The sequence below is a fragment of the Sciurus vulgaris genome (assembly GCF_902686455.1).
Source record: "Sciurus vulgaris genome assembly, chromosome: 14".
Classification (NCBI taxonomy): domain Eukaryota; kingdom Metazoa; phylum Chordata; class Mammalia; order Rodentia; family Sciuridae; genus Sciurus; species Sciurus vulgaris.
The window spans coordinates 2491384-2512203 of record NC_136475.1 but is presented as its reverse complement, the minus strand read 5'-3'; the positions used below and the strand labels follow the sequence as shown (position 1 = coordinate 2512203).

Sequence of the window (20820 nt, the reverse complement as noted above, 5' to 3'; positions counted from 1 at the left end):
GGCTGCATTCCTTGTCTCTCCATAATGCCAGATTCAAGCAGAGGATATCTGTTTCTCGGTGAGGCAGTTTTTGCTGCTTATCGATCCCCTGCTGTTCACCCATTTGTCTGCTGTGATGACCTGCAGTCTGCCAGCATATCGACACCTTTTTTGAGAGCAGATTGCTCACTGTCAGGCGTCTATCATCCGCCATTTGCCTGCCTCTCGCCTGTCCATCGCCTGCCTTACTCCTATCCATCACCCAACGCTCGAGGTTCACCTCCAGATAGTCCGACAACAGTCAGCAAACTGATCACCAACCACCAGTGGAGCACCAGCTGCCTGCTGCTGCCTGGAAATTCACTGTCACAGTACCTGCAGGTTTGATTACACGTGGCTGCCACCATTTTGAGACAACAGCCAGGCCCTGTAGGACCCCTGGCCAGACTGACTGAGCCCCATTTCCTGGATCCCTCAGCCCAACCAATCACTCCCTGCTTCTGGGGCCCTCACATCGACTGACTGCTCCCTGCTGCCAGGACCCCCAGACCAACCGATGCGCCCTATCACTGGGAACCCAGACGGACTGATCGCACCCGGCCTCCAGGATCCGGCAACAACACCAAACACACGGGACCTCCAGGACCCCTGCTGGACCAACTGCATCGCGTCTCCAGGACCTCTAGCTGATCACATCTACCCCTGAGCTGCAGCTCCCCATTTGCCAACACATTTCGAAGTCAGAGCAGCCATCTTGGATAATCCTGGAAGCCGGAGCCCCGATCTTTGGGTGGGGCAACTCCTATCCTGCGAAGCCTGCTGGAGGCTTGAAGCTCATTGTCAGGTACTTCTCAAGCATCAGGCTACTGAACACTGGGAGGTTTCATTAGTATATGACTGCTCTACAGTAGATTTTCTTTTTTATCCTTTTTTAAAAAATTTAAGTTTTTATTTCTTTACATTTCTTGCTCTCTTTTCCTTTTGTTTACCTGTTCCCTCAGAGTCTCTTTCTCCCTTTCTTGCATGCTAACATCTGATTTCTTTTGATTACACTCTTACCCTTTCTATTTTCTATACTTCTATACTTCTATTTTCTATACTTTTATACTTCTATACTTTCTATACTTCTGTATATTCTTTTCTTATCCCATTAACAGCCACATTCTACATCCCTCTGCATCCTCTTTGTCCTCCATTAGAAACTGCAGGCCTTATTGCAAACCTGTTTGTTTTACCGAAGATAATATTTGAACTCATTTTGTTTATTATGCAAATTTTGTTATTGTCCCCATAGGGGCTATTTGGTCTAGGATTGCATAGTGTCAGATTTGGGCACTGCTAATATTGATCTCCCCTTAAAGAAAGGGTTTTGGAAACCTATAGCACCACTATAAGCCTATAGGGGTAAATCTGCAATACCCCAGATCTGCACTGCTACAGGGGAAGATACATGAACAACATGAAAAAACAAGGGAAGAAAATGATCCAAACAAATCTAGATTCTATATTAATAGAATCCAATGACAGTATGTTAGAAGAAATGTCAGAAAAGGACTTCAGATTATACATGATTAAGATGATTCGTGAAGGAAAGGATGAGATAAGAGAGCAAATGCAGGCAATTAATGATAATACCAATAAGCTGAAAGAGCAAGTGAAGGAAGCAAAAGATCATTTCAACAAAGAGATAGAGATTCTCAAAAAAAAAAAAAAAAAAAAAAAAAAAAAAAAAAAACAGAAATCCTTGAAATGAAGGAGACAATAAACCAAATAAAAAACTCAAGGGAAAGCATCACCAACAGACTAGACCACGTGGAAGACACAACCTCAGACAATGAACACAAAATATTTAATCTTGAAAATAAAGTCACCCAAACAGAGAAATAATGAATAAGAATTCAGAGTAAGAAATAATGAATAGAATCTCCAAGAACTATGGGACATCATGAAAAGACCAAATTTGAGAATTATTGGGATTGAGGAAGGCACAGAGATATAAACCAAAGGAATGAACAACCTATTCAATGAAATAATATCAGAAAATTTCCAAAACCTGAAGAATGAAATGGAAAATCAAATACAAGAGGCTTACGGAACACCAAATGCACAGAATCACAACAGATCCACACCAAGACACATTATAATGAAAATGCCTAACATTCAAAATAAAGATAGGATTTTGAAGGCCACAAGAGAAAAGCATCAGATTACATATAGGGGGAAACCAATATGGATAGCAGCCAACTTCTCAACCCAAACTCTCAAAGCTAGAAGGGCCTGGAACAATGTATTTCAAGCTCTGAAAGAACATGGTTGCCAACCAAGAATTCTATACCCAGCAAAACTAACCATCAGATTTGAAGATGAAATAAAATCCTTCCATGATAAACAAAAGTTAAAATAATTTACTAATAGAAAGCCTGCACTACAGAATATTCTCAACAAAATATTCCATAAGGAGGAAATAAAAAACAACGATGGAGCTCAGCAAAGGGAGGAACTGCCTTAGAGAAAAAGCACTCAAAGGAGAATCCAAGCCAACTTAAAAACCAAAAATAAGCCAAATGACTGGGAATACAAATCATTTCTCAATAATAACCCTGAACGTTAATGGCCTAAACTCATCAATCAAAAGACATAGACTGGCAGAATGGATTAAAAAGAAAGACCCAACAATATGCTGCCTGCAAGAGACTCATCTCATAGAAAAAGACATCCACAGACTAAAGGTGAAAGAATGGGTAAAAACCTACCATGCACAAGGACTCGTAAAAAAGTGGTGGTTTCCATCCTTATATCAGAAAAAGTGGACTTCAAGCCAAAGTTAGTCAGAAGGGATAAAGAAGGACATTTCATACTGCTTAAGGGAACCATAAATCAGGAAGACATAATGATAGTAAATATTGATGCCCCAAACAATGGGGCATCCCAGTCCATCAAACAAATCCTTCTCAACTTCAAGAATCACATAGACCACAACACAATAATTCTGGGCGACTTTAATGCACCTCTGTCACCAAGAGATAGATCTTTCAAACAAAATCCAACAAAAAAACCATAGAACTCAATAACACAATCAATAACCTAGACTTAATAGACATATATAGAATATTCCATCCATCAACGAGTGGATATGCTTTCTTCTCAGCAGCACACGGAACCTTCTCAAAAATAGACCATATGTTATGCCACAAAGCAGCCCATAGGAAATGCGAACAAATAGAGATACTGCCTTGTGTTCTATCAGATCATAATGGACTGAGAGTAGAAATCAATGACAAAATAAAAAAGGGAAATTACTCCAACACTTGGAGACTAAATAATATGTTATTGAATGAAACATGGATAACAAAAAACATCAGGGAGGAGATTAAAAAATTCTTAGAGGTTAATGAGAATGATGATGCAACATATCAAAATCTCTGGGACACTATGAAAGCGGTACTAAGAGGAAAATTCATTGCATGGAGCGCATTCCAGAAAAGAATGAAAAGTCCACAACTAAATGACCTAACATTACAGCTCAAAGCCCTAGAAAAAGAAGAACAGAATAACAGCAAAAGTAGTAGAAGACAGGAAATAATTAAAATCAGAGCTGAAATCAATGAAATTGAAACAAAAGAAACAATTCAAAAAATTGACAAAAAGTTGTTTCTTTGAGAAAGTAAACAAAATAGACAAACCCTTAGCCACACTAACAAAGGAGAGAGAAGACTCAAATTACTAAAATACATAATGCAAAAGGAAATATCATGACAGACACCACTGAGATACAGAACATAATGAGAAGCTACTTTGAAAATCTGTATTCCAACAAAATAGAAACTACCAAAGATATTGACAAATTTCTAGAGACATATGCTCCTCCCAAACTGAACCAGGAGGACATACACGATTTATACAGATCAATATCAAGCAATGAAATAGAAGAAGTCATTAAAAATCTACCATCCAAGAAAAGCCCAGGACCAGACGGATTCTCAGCCGACTTCTACAAGACCTTCAAAGAAGAACTCACTCCAATACTTCTCAAAGTATTCCAGGAAATAGAAAAGGAGGGTACCCTACCGAACTCATTCTATGAAGCTAATATCACCCTCATACCCAAACCAGAAAAATACACATCAAGGAAAGAAAATTTTAGACCAATATCCTTGATGAATATAGATGCAAAGATCCTTAACAAAATATTGGCAAACCGTATCCAAAAACATACTAAGAAAATTGTGCACCACGATCAAGTGGGGTTCATTCCTGGAATGCAAGGATGGTTCAACATTTGTAAATCAATAAACGTAATCCATCATGTCAATAGATTTAAGGATAAGAATCATATGGTTATTTCAATTGACGCAGAAAAAGCGTTCAACAAAATACAACACCCTTTCATGCTCAAAACACTAGCAAAAGTAGGGATAGTAGGAACATACCTGAACATTTTAAAGGCTATTTATGCTAAGTCCATGGCCAACATCATTCTTAATGGAGAAAAACTGAAACCATTCCCTTTAAAAACAGGAACATGACAGGGATGTCCTCTTTCACCACTGCTATTCAACATTGTCCTCAAAACTCTAGCCAGAGCAATTAGGCAGACTAAAGAAATTAAAGGGATACGAATAGCAAAAGAGGAACTTAAGCTGTCACTATTTGTGGATGGGACGATTCTATATTTAGAGGATCCAAAAACCTCCTCCAGAAAACTTCTAGACCTCATCAAGGAATTCAGCAAAATAGCAGGCTATAAAATCAACACGCATAAATCTAAAGCATTTTTATATGCAAGCAATGAAACATCTGAAAGGGAAATGAGGAAAACAATTCCATTTGCAATAGCCTCAAAAAAAAATCAAATACATGGGCATCCATCTAACCAAAGAGATAAAAGATCTCTATGATGAAAACTACCAAACATTGAAGAAAGAAATTAAGGAAGACCTTAGAACATGGAAAGATCTCCCATGTTCTTGGATAGGCAGAATTAATATTGTCAAAATGGCCATACTACCAAAAGTGCTATACAGATTCTATGCAATTCCAATTAAAATCCCAATGATGTACCTTACAGAAATAGAGCAAGCAGTCATGAAATTCATCTGGAAGAATAAGAAACCCAGAATAGCTAAAACAATCCTTAGCAGGAAGAATGAAACAGGGGGTATCACAATACCAGAATTTCAGCTATACTACAAAGCAATAGTAACAAAAACAGCATGGTATTGGCACCAAAATAGACAGGTAGATCAATGGTACAGAATAGAGGACATGGACACAAACCCAATTAAATACAATTTTCTAATACTACACAAAGGTGCCAAAAATATGCAATGGAGAAAAGATAGCCTCTTCAACAAATGGTGCTGGGAGAATTGGAAATCCATATGCAACAGAATGAAACTAAACCCCTATCTCTCACCCTGCACAAAACTCAACTCACAATGGATCAAGGACCTTGAAATCAGACCAGAGACCCTGCATCTTAGAGATGAAAAAGTAGGTCCAAATCTTCACCTTGTTGGCTTAGGATCAGACTTCCTTAACAGGACTCCCATAGCACAAGAAATAAAAGCAAGAATCAATAACTGGGATAGATTCTAACTAAATAGCTTTCTCTCAGCAAGGGAAACTATCAGCAATGTGAAGAGAGCCTACAGAGTGGGAGAATATCTTTGCCACTCATACTTCAGATAGAGCACTAAATTCCAGAATATATAAAGATCTCAAAAAACTCTACACCAAGAATACAAATAAACCAATCAACAAATGGGCTAAGGAAATGAACAGACACTTCACCAAAGAAGATCTACAAGCAATCAACAAACATATGAAAAAATGTTCACCATCTTTAGTAATAAGAGAAATGCAAATCAAAACTACCCTAAGATTCCATCTCACCCCAATTAGAATGGAGATTATCAAGAACACAAGCAAAAATAGGTGTTGGAGAGGATGTGGGGAAAAAGGTACACTCATACATTGCTGGTGGGGCTGTGTCGCTGGCTCTTTGCAGTACAAAATCCGTGGATATTTGTCACCGCCTGCAGCAACAATTTGCACGGGTCTTATGGGTGGTAGACTAGAAACTGTGCTACTTCTATCTCTGGGCTGCTTCCTTGCTTGCTTGTTTATAGAGCATAGAGGAAATGAAGTTTACTTGCTTTGAGAGGGGAGAGAGAGAGACAGAGAGAGACTTCGAGAGAAGGACAGGCTTTGCTTAGAGCTTAGAGGAAGAGAGACTTGCTACGCCTTACTTAAGGTCTACTGCTTCTTACTGGTGCGTCCTGAATCCTGTGAACTAAGGGTGCATCTACCTAAGGTGCTTTAGTGATGTGTCTCAGTTCTCCGCTCTGCAATCTACCTTCCGCCGCTTTCTGCTAGCTGCTGTTTCTATCCGCTAGCTGCTGTGCTTCTTCTATCTGCTATCTGCTGTGTGTTTTTTGCTGTCTTGCTCCGCCTATGCTTATATCACCTCCAGGAGGCGGAGAGCAGGGCCACGTCTCTTATGCAAAGATTAGCAAGATGCTAGAAGTCCGAGCAGGCACAATTAGGAGTGCTTGAGAACACATGTGCATACACTGTGTGCATGGACGATAAATCACCTGAATGTGCTTATGTCAATTAACCTCCTCGCTGCCGATGTGATCAGGCGCCGTTCTGGCACGGTCAACATGGCACAGCCCCCAACAATTCCCCCTTCTTTTTATACAATGAAAAGAAAGCTGGCAGGGATCGTGTCTGTCTTAGGTTTCCATGGCAGAGCAACATCCTTACCCGTCATTGGACAATGAGGCTCTAGCCCTCATATCCTGTCTTAGGTTGGTATGAGCTCCCCATGAATCTTATCCGTCTTTGACTACCAATCCAGCACACCAAGCCATACACTGGGAGGTTGTTCTGCTTCAAGGGTGGCCATGGCCTATTTTATGATGACATAAGTCTGTTGACTGGCTTTGAGGCATTTGTAGGTGTAAGAGAGACTTGCGAATTATTTAAAAAAAAAAATCATTAACCTAGGTATGTAGGATCAAAATTATGAGCTCAGAAATACAGCATTAAAGAAAAACAAAACAAAACAAGAATCCTAGAGAATGAGTTAGTTCTGTGTAGCAGCCCAGGAGTTTAAAACTCACCTCTTTTTTTTTTTTTTTTTTTTTTTTTTCCTCTCAGTTTACTTCTGCCTCTCCCACTGAAACTGCTACAGTTCACATTCCAATGCAGGCTTCAGCAAGGCCAGGCAGAGGGGAGGGAGGGATTGCCCAGGACTTTTAACCCTCTTTTTCCTGGTTGAGAAATCAGGTTAGGTTTGAATGCAGAAAATCACAAAACATTATTTCCCACTACTTTTGGGGAATGGAGCTGCTGAGCTCTCTGCCTAGGGGGATTGGAGTAAACAAATCTCTTCGGAACAAGGAGAAGGACTGTAAAGTACCCTGCAATGAGTATCCCTAAGCCTAAGAATAGGGGACCTGAGGGAGGACAAAGGGAGCCCATCCTCCGATAAACAAAGAACACCAAACACCAAAACAATATAAAGACAATAGACACTAACACGTCCAAGCACACTCGTCCTCGCCTAGACTTGAATAGGCAGCCGAACGCTACCTCTGACGGGGTAGGACCCTGCGTCCACTCCCGCCTGGATAGAAGGAGCACTCCGTCTCCTTCTTTCCGAAAAACCACAGTCAGGTCCTCCTGACTGCCCTCCACCTGTGGAACGTCTTCCAGGGCTGCAGCTTGCGGCCCGGGGCATCCCCCCTTCCGGCGGCCAGAGGGTCCTTATGGACCACAGAGGCGGCTGCACAGAGAGGGATTCCACGTCCTCTCCCATTGTTTCAAACCAAAACCAAAACTCACATACACACTGCAGGACGCACACAAACATTCAAGACTCACACCAACGGTACCTCCAAGGGGTCTTCGAGCTCCTGAGGGCGCACTCATCCCGGACGAGCCCCCAAATGTAGGACCTCCCAAAAGGAAGACCCTTACTCCAGTCTCAGGATGGTGCACTCCAGGAAACACGAGAGACCGGCTTGATGCAAAAGCAGGAGGCACTATAATGACCGAGTTCCGGGCCAACACGTATCTCATGCAGGAGATAGAGGAGTTGACCCCGAGGCTCAGAAATCAGGGGTTTATATAGGAAAAGTTAGGGAGTTTGGCGCAGGTACACATAATTGGCTGATTCAAACATAAGCGGGCTAATTTCGGGCATGATTACATCAGCAAGTAATATGTGCAAATTAACATTCCAGCAATATGGTAGGGCAGTTTATTTTGGTTAGCAGGTGGTCAAGTTAACCTTAAAGAAAAGGGAAGAAGGGGGAAAGTGGGTGACACCAGATGGTCCACGGCCTTGTGGAGATTGTTTATCCTCCATGGCCAGTTAGTTTTTGATGATTTGGCAGTCTTATTTTAGGCTTGTTTAGGTATGTTCAGGCCTCAGGCCTGTCCCTCTTTGTTTCTTTTTCTAAGTTCATTTGCTAGACTACAGATTCTGTGCTTTAATTATGGGCACTTAAATTTTAACTCCTTCAATGCTAAGTAAAATAGGCCAAGCCCAAAAAAGCAAAGGCTGAATGTTTTCTCTGATAAGTGCATGACAATATATAATGACCGGGGGCTGCCAGGGGAAGAAAAAATTAAAAAATAAAAATGAATACAAGGGCAGTTCCCGGGCCCCAGAGATCAAGCTCCACTGCAGGTGCACCGGCGGTGGTGGGCAGGGGCGGCACCCGGAGCCGCTGAGTGCCCCTCCCCGCCCCTCTGGGCCCCGCCCGCGGGTTGCCCGCGCCCATGGCCCCGCGCTCCCCAGGTCTCCGCGCCCTGTGCCGCAGCCCAGCTGGCAGTTCCGCGCCATCGGCCATTCTCACCTGGCGGTGCCGCCCGCCCAGCGCCAAGCCACAGCCCTGCGCCCAGGACCACAGCCACAGGACCGCGACGGCGGAGGGGGACGCTGCTGAGCCAAAGAGAACTCAGCCAGGCCACCAGACCCACTTACTCGCCTTGCTGATTGTCTATTTTTATAAGAGCTTACGACTTTTCTAAAACTTTTGTACACAAAGGAACTTTTTAAAGAAAGTGTATTCAATATATATTTAATCCAAAGAAGGATCTCGGACGATTTTTGTTGGTTTTGTTTTGTTTTTGTTTTTGTTTTTTGTTTGGTTTTTGGCTTTGGCTCCGTTTCTAAGCTTTCCCCCCTTCCTGGTTTTGGGGTTCGGATACCCCTGCTGCTTCGGGTTGCCGAGGACCCTCTGGGCCCCACATGAATGAGGCCGCCACCTGGCGAGTCCGACGTGGCTGTCAGCGACGCGCTGCTCCCATCCTTCACGTTCGCGTCTGGCTCCGCGGGAAGGGAGAGGACACTGTGTCCAGCAGGTGCCCCAAACAACCTCTGGCAGGAAGAGCGCTCCCGCGTGAAGCGACTTCCCCCGGTGCTTCCCGGCCGCCCCTACAACCTGGCGGCGGCGACCTGGCCACAGACCTGGAGAGTGGCCGAGCCAGCGCTGCGTGCGGTAGTGGCCACCGGCCCTTCTAGCAGAAGGGAGTCGGAGGAGGTCACGATCTCCTGGACCTAGACTTCATTCTCTCCAACTCAACTGTCCATCAGGAGTCGGTGGCCCCCACCGTGTCGGTGGCCCCCACCGTGTCGGCGGCGTCAGTCTCAGCCTCCTCTTCCCTGTCCAGTAGCGGCCCTGCCAGCGCGCCCTCCACCTGCAGCTTCGGCTATCCGATCCCGGCCGGGGGCGACCCGGGCGTGACGCCAGGCGGCACAGGCGGCGGCCTCCTCTACAGCCGGGAGTCTGCACCCTCCCCGGCTCCCTTCAACCTGGCGGACGTCAAGGATGTGAGCCCTTCGGGGGCTTCGAGGCCCAGCTCCTGCGGCCGAATTGGCCCAGTGTACATTCCGCCGCGGCAACCGCAGCCGCCAGGGGCGGGCTGATGGGCAACTTCGTGCTGAAGGCGTCGCTGAGCGCGCCTGGCAGCGAGTCCGGCAGCCCGTCGGGCATCGGTGTTGGCAAAGGCAGCCTGACGGCAGCCACCCAGTGGTGGTGGTGGCGCCCTGCAGCGCCGGCCGCCTCGCATGTGCCCCAAGATCAAGCAAGAGGCGGTTTCCTCCTGCACGGTCGGTCGACCCCTAGCGCACTTGAGCGCTGGACCCCCGCTCAGTAATGGGCACCCGCCTAGCTCACGCGATTTCCCTTGGGGCGGCAGCTCCCCAGAACGACTACCCCGACTGGGTCCCGAGGAACTGCTGAGCAGCCGGGCCTGTCACTCTGCCCTGCCGCTTCCCCAGGATTCCATCCCCATCCTGGAACCAACTATCCACCCTTCCTGCCCAACCAGATGCAGCCACAGGTCCCGCCGCTCCACCACCTGGAGCTCGTGCCACCTGGTTCCTGCCTGCCTGAGGAGCCCAAGCCAAAGAGGCGAAGAAGGTCGTGGCCCGGGAAAAGGACCGCCACTCACGCTTGCGACTATGCGGCTGCGGCAAAACTATACCAAGGGTTCTCATCTCAAGGCACACCTGCGAACCCACACAGTTGAGAACCCCTACCACTGTGCCTGGGACGGCTGCCGGTGGAAATCTGCGCGCTCTGAAGAACTGACCAGGCACTACCGCGAACACACAGGGCACCGCCGGTTCCAGTGCCAGAAGTGGGACCTGGCCTTTTCCAGGTGGGACCCACCTGGCCTTACACATGAAGAGGCACTTTTAAATCCCAAATAGTGGATATGACTCCCACTGCCAGAGGAGAATTCAGTATTTAGTTTTGTTTTTTTTTTTAACCTTTCACACCGTCTTCCCACGGGGAAGGAACCCAGCTGGCAAGCACTACAATCACGGCCAAGTTCCCAAGTCAGCTTGTGAACAAAGCGATAGCCAGTAGAAAGGAGGAATGCAAAAGACAAATCAAAGAACAGATGGGGTCTGTGACTGGATCTTCTATATTTCCAATTCTAAGTCCAACTTGAACATGCCTGGACTTACAAAATGCCAAGGGGGTGACTGGAAGTTTGGATATCAGGGTATAAATTAGATCTGAGAGTTGGGGGTGGGGGAGGGAAGACCAGAATTCCCTTGGATTGTGTTTCCATGCAACATTAAGCATAAAGATCACCTTGTATTCTCTTTGCCTTCTAAAAGCCATTATTATGATGTTAGAAGAAGAGGAAGAAGCTCAGGTACAGAAAGTGTGTTTTAATAGCCTATATCAATGGTGCTTAGTGAGTCTTGGTTCTAAAGGTACCAAATGAGGAAGCCAAAGTTCTCAAACTGCTGCATACATGGACAAGGAAAATCTACTTTTGTCTTCCGATCTACATGTATGACCTAAGTCAGGTAAATACACCTGGTTTACTTTTATATTTTTATGCAGTCTGTTATGCACTGTGGTTTCAGATGTACAATAATTTTTACAATGGTTTATTCCCAAGTATGCCTTAAGCAGAACAAATGTGTTTTTTTCTATATAGTTCCTTGCCTTAATAAATATGTAATATGAATTTAAGCAAACTTCTATTTTGTATATTTGTAAACTACAAAGTAAAAAAAATGCACATGTTTTGGAGTTTGTATTTTGCATATTCAAAGTGAGAATTAAGTTTTAAATAAACCTATAATATTTTATCTGAAAATAAATAAATAAATAAATAAAAATTAAGATAAATAAGGAAGATGTTCATATTTCCCCAGGGGAGGATGAGTTCCCTCTTTCCTTTTGTATTTGAGTTCTCAAAGATTGATTTGCACGTTCTATGATTGTCTTTCCTAGCAGGTTATGAGGGATACCAGTAGGATGACAAATGTTCCATGATTCACAAAATTGTTTAAATCGAGCACTAACAAAACATGGCCTATTACGTGCCTTCAAGGACCAAGGTATTCCCATTATCAAGAATGCTTGCTTTAATGCCTGAATGGCACGTTTTGTTTTCTCACCACTGAAAGCAGTAGCATGAATGTAACGTGACTATGTATCTATAATTACATGAACAAATTTTAATTTCCCAAAAGAAAGTATGTCTGTGACATCCATTTGCCGTAACTTATTTGGTTGTAGACCTCTAGAATTTACACCTTGAGACTGCAGAGGTCCTAAAGGCAACAAATGTGCACATTTGGCACATGTCCAGACCAAATGTTTGCATGAGGAAATAGTTAGATCTGGGTACAAACAATGTAGAGACTGAGCAGACATGTGAAATCTAACATGTGGCTCATGTTCAAATTAACCCAAACACATCTTATTTCACCCACCACATTTGCAATTCCATTTTTATTTTATGGTTCAGCGTTGTTTATCCCTTTATCTTTATATTGGACTCCCCTTATTTTGCTCTGGCTTCCACATACGAGAGGAATCATTTGACCCTTGACTCTTTAAGTCTGGCTTGTTGCACTCAGCATGATGTTCTCCAGTTGCATCCAGTTACCAGCAAATGGCATTTTTTCACTCTTCTTTATGGCTGAGTAAAACTCCATTGTGTGTGTGTACCACGTTTTCTTCATCCATTCACATATGGAAGGGTGTCTAGGTTGGTTCCATGACTTTATTGTGAGTTGCACTGCTCTCTATGTTGAACTGCATGGTACGCAGGAGCATCTCAATCAAGGAACAAGAGAGCTGGGCGTGTGCTGGATTCATCCCCAGATTTTTTGACAAGCTTTCATGCCGCCTTCCAGAGTGGCTGCACTAAATTGCAGTCCCCCCAACCATGTATGAGTGTGGCTTTTCCCCCACATCCTCCCCAGCATTTATTAATTTATTATTATTTGCATTCTCCATGACTGCCATTCTGACTGGCATGAGATAAAATCATATCATAGTCTTGATTTGCATTTCTGTAATTGCCAGGAATGTTGAACATTTTCAAATATTTGTTGACCATTGTGTTTCTTCTTTTGAGAAAAGTCTCTTTAGTTATTTTGCACATTTATCGATTAGGTTATTAGTTCTTTAATTTTTTAATTTTTTGTGTGTGTCAAGTGTTTTGAGTTCTTTATATATTCTGCATGTAGGTCCCTTGTCCTTTATATATTCTTTATATATTCTGTTTCTTGGCTGTGCAGAAGCTTTTTCATTTGATGATGTCCCATTTATTGATTTCTGTTTTTGTTTTTGTTTTTTAACATAGGGATCTTGTTAGGGCTGTTTGTTCCTGTGCCAATATTATGGAGTGCTGACCCAGTTTTCTTCCAGCTGTTGCGAGGTTTGTGGTCTGACTTCTACGTCATTGGTCCATTTTGATTTGACCTTTGTGCAGTGCAAGAGACAGGAATCTAGTTTCATTCTTCTGCATGTGGAGGTCCAGAGTTCTCAGCACCATTTGTTAAAAAGGCTGTTTTTTCTCCAAACTGTGTTTTTGGCTTCTTCGTCAGGTGTCAGATGGCTGTAAGCATGTGGGCTGGTCTCTGAGTCTTCCTTTTTCTCCCCTGCTCTTCCTGTCTGTTTGATGCCTGCACCGTGCTTCTTGGTCACTACGGCTCTGAGCATGACTGGACCTGGGGTCTGGTGATGCCCTGCATCGCTCTTCATGCTTGGTGTTGCTTTGGCACTTCCAGGTCTCCTCTCCTTCCACATGAACTTTCAGAACTGTTTTCTCTACTTCTGTGAAGAGTGTCATTGGTATTTTGATGGGATTGCATTGACTCTGTACATTGCTTTTGGTCAAGTGGCCATTGTGACATTATTAAATCTGCCTATCTAGAGCATGGGAAGTCTTCCCATTTTCTAAGGTCCTCTTCAATTTTTTCCTTCAGTAGTCTACAGATTTTATGGTATAGATCTTTCACCTCCTTGGTTAGATTATTCCAAGTATTTTAGTTTCTTTTTTTTTTTTTTTTTTTTTTTTTTTTTTTTTTTTGAGGTTGTTGTAAATGGATGGTTTTCCTGATTTCTTCCTCAGCAGAATCGCTCTTGGAGTATAGGAGGCTATTGATTTATTGGTGTTGATCTTCTATCCTACAACTTTGCTGAGTTTTCACCCCTCAAAGTCAAACTAAGGCTAGATAATAAATGAGTGAAGAAGAGAGCAATTAAAATGAAAGAATTCCATATTTGTGTGTGTGCATATTTATATTTATATATTATCATCCATCCACACAGAGCATGTGCACACAAAGACCTATGTGCACACATATATGATCATGCAGAATGGACAAAAGTAAAACAAAATAATAAAAATTAAAAATATAAGCACTAAAAAGCAGCATAAAATAAAATATCATAATAAAACAGAAGGAAGAAGGAGAATTGGGGAAGAGTTCTCCAAGAGACACATGGGGCTGGATTCCACAGAGGTGGTAGAAGTGTTGGCAAGGATGGATTTCATTCTGTTCATCTGGTTTGGGCCCTGTGACCCTTGGTTGAGGGCTGGGGCTGCCAAGTCCAGAATCTTCAGTGCCTCCCCAAGCTGCCAGCCACTGTGGCCAGGAGCCATGCTGGCTGTGGTCACTGGGCCTCCATCTCCCAGCACAGGACAGGGAGACTGGCGGCTGGGTGGTGTGCGCAAGTTCCCCTGCAGGGTCTGTCCTGGCTGATGCTGGCCGATGCTCGGGACTCAATTGGTAGGTGAGGTCTGACCCATAACCCCTGTGGCTGGGGCTGGGGCCAGTCTTTGCTGGACGCTCTGGCCTTAGGGCCTCCTGTAGCTGCCCCTGCTAGGCTGAGGAGTCTAACCCTGACAGGCTTCCCATCGCCCACCTCATCCTGTCACCCAGAACCAGACCTGGAGTGGGGGCCAGTCGTCTGACGGGTTCCTGGCCTCTTCCCAGAGCCCGAATGGGACAGAGGCACCAAAAGGGCTTCTCCCATGGGAACACCCCGCCTCTGTGCCTATCATCAGTTACGTGGTGTGACATGTTTATTAATAAACAATGGCAACTCCTATGTAGTAGAATTGCTCTCTTTTGATCCCTATTGCTCCTAAACAATGTACCATGTGAACAGTGATTGTGTCGATGTTAGCAACCATTCTTTAGTTTGTACCTAGATAAGGATCATTTTGACCCACTTCCCCCTCTGTCGGTGGTCTCATGATGATAATGTGTAATTTTGAATCATAGCAACAGACACTTATGATTAATGTGATTTTTGGTATAAGAACCCCTACAACCCTGTGGTCAGGGCTGTTCTCCCAATAGCCATTTCTTGGGTCATTGTGTGAGATAGTCAGCAGGCCAGCTTAATAAAGACTCTCAAATTTGAACTTCTCAGTGGTGATCGGTCTGTTCTTAAGTTGTGCCCCATAAAAAAACTAGAAATCAAATGCGCAGAAACATTTGGAAGAATCCTCAGCCCTGGAAATGAAACTGCAGACATCTAAATGATCTATGGGAAGTTTCATGAAAAGAGGAAATTGCATATTGAAAGTAATAAGACTGAAAATGCACCTATCAAACTGTGTAGGGCACAGCTAGAGCCCAGAGATGCACGACTCATCCCAGAGGAGTGAAAACTCGTGTCCACACAAAACCACACACACCATTGTGCACAGCAGTTTTACTCATATAACAAAGACGTGGAAGCAGCTAAAATATCCAACAGTAGGCTGCACAAGAAATGGTGGCCTGGGCATAGTATGAAGTGTCACTCAGGATTAAACATCAACAAGACTGTAGCTACACACAGCAACGTGGGCCGTCTCAGAGGCACTGCGCTGAGCAGACAGCATGCAAATGTATGATTCCATGTATAAAGTGATTTTGCCATTTCAAAAATATTGCAAGTTATAACATTTCATAATTTTAATAAAATTAGAATTGGGGTTAGGAGTGGGGGCCAGAGAAATGGGTGAGAGGTCACTCCTGGTTGGCCTTGCTGGCTCAGTTGGGGTCACACAGCTCAGGCAAAGTGACTGCGCCTCACTCCTGCTAAGCTCCTCTGTGGTGGTCATGGCTGAATGTCTTGCATGTGGAGAGACCTGGGCGTCTCCCTGCCATGCCTGTGTAGAAGGGGGCTCTGAGTTGCAGGCTGCAGGTGTCTTGAGTCCTACAGACTCTCCTCCTTTTGCTGTGTCACTTTGCTCATGTCCACCAGCTCCGGGGCTCATGTTGAGAATGGCCTGCTCATGAGATCTTCCCACATCTCACTGACTCACTCACTTTTCTCTTCCTTCCTGGGAGCTCCTCTTGTTTCTCTCTCCCTCTGATTCCTCAATAGTAGGACCTCAATTTTGTGAAGGGCAACAGAATCCCGCTTCCTAGCGGTCAGGGCGAATGGCCTCATCTGAAGTCTGCCGTGAACTCCTGGAGGAATCCTGCTCTTAGAGGCCACCACGGTTTGTCCCTCCTTTGTCTTCTTTCTGCCTTTTCTATCTGGAAGTGGGTAGAGGAGACATCTCATCACAACTGGGATGAAAGTCCCAAAGTGGGGTGGACAGGCAGGAGGGAGACGGAGCCTGGGTCCAGGGCAGCTGCCTGAGCTCTGAACCCCCCACCCGACTCCACGTTATGTGAGAAAAAAGCTTCCTCTTGCTCATTAGATTTCATCCTTGTGCAGCCGGATGAAATGACTAAAGACAGCATTATCATATTTTTCTCTTAGAGTTTCCTATTGAGGTTTTCAAACCCTTTTAAACAGGGTTGGTCATGACTCCTTTCTTCATTTTGGTCTTTATTCTATTTTTTGGTGGCCAGGGTGCTTAACTACTGAGCCACATTCCCAGTCCTTACTACTACTTTATTTAGAGACAGGGTCTCATTGAGTTACTCAAAGCCTCGCTAAATTACTGAGGCTGACTCTGAGCTGGTGATCCTCCTGCCTCAGCCTCCCCAGCCACTGGCATTAAAGGCATGAACCCAGTGCCATCATGTTCCTTGATTTGGATTCAACGATCCTGCTCTGATGACATGGTTTGCTTCTGAGTCCTAGAAACATTTTTTTTCTTGAATATACATATTTTGGTAAAACTTAAGCACATGTGTATTTGAACTCACGATTTGATTTAAGAAAACTTACTATAAAAACATCCTTAGGAGACATCAGGAAGTTGGAATGAAAAATTAGATTTTATTAGCTATTAGGGGATTACTGTGAAATCTGTACATGTCATAATGGCATGGTGATTATTTTAACAGTCCTCTAACTTACCAAAGTATCAATAATTGGCTTAGAAAGACCTTGTGTGTGCTGGGGGGACAGGCTTCCAAGGGGAGCTAGAGAGGTAGGTGAAACAAGTTTGGGAAGAGTTGATTTGTGAAACTTGGGGTTAATTATAATATTTGTGTGTGTTAGTGGATGTTGAGCATTTGTGTAAACACTAATTGTTAGAAAAGTTAAAAAGAAACCATTTCAGAGGGGACGTGGGGGAAGGGAAGGGCTGAGGATGGGGAGGACAGGGGCTGAATCACGTTCCTATGCTCACATAGGAACAGGCCACCCGTGTGACTCCACGTCGTGTGCGACACAAGAGAGGAAAGTTATACTCCACGTGTGTGTGGTATGTCAAAATACACTATGGTCATGGGTGACGACAAAGAACGAATAAAAAATCAAAGAACCCCAAAAAAGAAACCATCTGATGTTGCTTCCAAATGCCTGGTGGGCTGGCTGGGAAGACAGGTGCAGTGCCAAGTGCTGCCGGAAGATGGCGGTGTTATCCAAGCCACGCGCCTACACAGGCAGAAGGGCCGCTAGGGTGGGCGGAGGCCAGACAGCACGCAGTCATCTTAAAAGTGTGATTTCCAATCGCCACCCAGAGAAGTTGGGCGGAAAAGTAAAATAACATCCCTCAAACCTACACCTGTAAAAACTGATTGCACCTGTAAAAGCACTTGGCATCTTGGTATAATTTGCCATGATACTTGTTGATAAAATATACATACACGTATCTACCTCACTCTGTTTTTGACCAGTTATTTTTAAGCATGTATATATTTTCTGCAGAATATTATCGATTTATGAATGAAAATGACTTGGGGTTTTGCTTTAAAAGTTATACCACAAACTTTCCACTACATCCTTCTGCAGTTCTCTTCCGTCCCCCTTGAGGTTGGCATGATTCAGTCCATAGAAGTCCATAGAAGGAATCGCCTATTTTAAGAGATTTTCTGATGATAACAATAGGCAACAATTCATAGATGACAGAATATCTCACCCAACAATGACGCCATGCTTTAATTCAGGTGGTCTAAATAGCTTTAGGGGGTGGCTGTGGAATTTGACGTACAGATAATGGTACAGGCTCTGCCCCTGGAACTCCCGCCATAGAATTCTTTCTTGTGTGATTGTGGAGACATCACTTGTTCTTTGTGATCCCCAGTTTGGGTATTCTTTAAAAATCCTGTAGTATGCACAGCCTTGTAAACTAAGGAAGTCTGATATTAGGCAATCAGTGCACGAGAGACGGTTTCTTTTTTGAGCAGGACAGGATGCCTTAGGAATCTGTGCCTGTGTCAGAGATTTTGCAGTCCTGCTCAGTACTCAGGACCCTGTGGAGTCCACATCTGCAGGTGCTCGTTTCTTATGCAAAATAGCGTGGAATTCGCACGCACCGGTGCACATCCTCCTGTTCACCCCAAACCACCTTCCATTACTCATGACACCAGGGACTGTCAGTGCCCTGCAGAGGGGTGAGGCTGGAAGGTCTTGGGCACAAGGATAAGGAAGAATTGTGTATGAGATCAGGACAGAGCAGCTCTTTTGACTATTTTTGATCTGAAGCTGATTGCATCTGCGTACATGGAACAATCAGATGCAGAGAACCCACTGACCTGTGTGCCTCTTTTCCCTGAAATATTTGAATTTAATTAAAAATGCATAATTAAATTCAAAAAGTACAAGTGTAAAGAGACAAACTAAAGTGAGATAAACAACAATGCTAATCATAAGGATCAATACAAGTGTGGCATGATCCCGAAATAAAAGGAATAAAGACAACTTGCACTCCACCAAAATTAAACTTCTGCATTTTGGAAGACACAATTAAGAACACAAAAAGTCATGTCTGTAATCCCAGCACCTCAGGAGGCTGAAGCAGGAGGATTGCAGGTCAAGGCAGCTCAACAAGACCTTGTTCTAAACAAAGAGTAAGAAGGGCTGGGAATGTGGCTCAGTGGTTAAGCACCCCTGGGGTCAATCCCTGATACCAAACAAAAACAACAAACAGAAATGAAAAAGAAAAGAAGAGAGAAGTCATACAAATCACAGTCTGGGAAAAAATCCCCATAAAACACAAATGCAAGAAAGGAATTGTGTGCAGAATTCCACAGTCAATGATAAGCAAGATGGGGGATGGGCACAGTGGACCTGCACAGCGCTGGTGGGAAACACAAGGGCACATAGCTTCTTTGATCTGTTTTAGGTTGATTTTTGTGCAGGGTGGGAGATAAGGGCCTGGACTCATTCTTCTACACATACAATAACCGGTTTTCCCAGCACCATTTATTAAAAGGGCTGTCGTTTCTTCAGTGTATGTTTTTGAACTCTGTCAAGGATCTGATGACTCCATCTGTGCCTTCTGGATGGGCTGTGTGTCTTCTATTCTGTTTCTTGGGTCCATGTGTCTGTTTCTATCATAGGAGCACTAAAAAACTGCTTCTGCACATCACAGAAAGCAGTGAGCAATGTGAGGAGAACGTACAGGATGGGAGACAACCCTTGCTCGACACTCTTCTGATGGACGATTGCTATGCAGAACATACAAAGAAATAAACTGAATGACAAAGGATAATCCAATTAGTGAATGGGCAAATGCATTAAACAGACACTTCTCAAAAGAAGAACTGCAAATAGCTGACAAATATATGAAAGACAGTGGTTCCATTCCTAGTTTCTTGGGGAATCTCCATCCTGCTTTCCACAGTGGTCGCACCATGTTGCAGTCCCACCAGCAATGTATGAGTATACCTTTTCCCCCCTTCCTAGCCAACACTTACTGTTGCTTGTATTCTTGGTAATTCCATTCTCTAAAGTGAGATGAAATTTTAGTGTGATTTTGATTTGCATTTCCCTGATTGTTAAGAATGTTGAACATTATTTCATATGTTCTTTGGTCACATGTGTTTCATCTTTTGAGAAATGTTCGTTTAGTACTTTTGCCCATTTATTGATTGAATTTTATTTGTTTGAGGTCAAGTTTCTTGAGTTCTTTATGTATTTTGGACATTGATCCCCTGTCAGAGAAGCAGCTGGCAAAGATCTTCTGCCATTCCATAGGCTCTGTCTTCACGCTTGTTTCCTTTGCTGTGCAGAAGTTTTTTAACGTGAGGGCAATCCACTTACTGATTCTTGGTGTTATTTCTTGAGCATCAGGAAATAATGGCAGTAGGAAGGGGATCGGCATCTTATTAAGAAAGTCGGTGCCAGCACCAATGGGATGAAAAGTAAGGGTCCTGTGTTTTCTCCCCCATGTGGAAGCTAGAGAGGGAAAAGGAAAAGAAAGGTGGAGGGGGTCTCATGAAAATTGAAGGGAGATCAATAGACTAGAGGAGGGGCCTGGGGAGGGGGTGGGAAGAGGAGAGGGAGGGGGAGTATGAGGAGTAGCCCTGGCTGGATCCTATGGTCACACTGTGTGCACCAACAAAGATTCGACAACAAATTCTACCGTCATGTAGGAATGTAATTACCATGAAAGAAATATGGAACAGGAAATATGAAATCCCAATGGAAACAGGCAAGGACCTTGAACTGGTACCGCACAGGGTCTGCTTCAGGCTTTGCAGGCAGCGCCTGCTGCCCTGCTACTGTGGTTCATGCCACAGATGACGTGGTTCTTCCCTATTTCCTCTCCTCCTCACTAACCCTGGGGAGGAAGCAAATGCCCTTCTTCCCGTTCTAGGCCGGGTTCTCTGTCCTTGAGCACACACACCCGAGCACGGAGTAACTCAGACTT

The 20820-nt window shown here is 44.0% G+C and overlaps 1 pseudogene and 1 gene segment (V, D, J or C); both read left to right on the top strand.

Moving 5' to 3' along the window:
- The window catches only part of LOC306643750 (immunoglobulin kappa variable 2-29-like), a 458283-nt gene that overhangs the window by 264289 nt on the left and 173174 nt on the right, over nucleotides 1-20820 (top strand).
- On the top strand, nucleotides 9127-11530 carry LOC306643743 (Krueppel-like factor 4; annotated as a pseudogene). The gene has a single exon. The product of its transcript is annotated as a Krueppel-like factor 4 (transcript).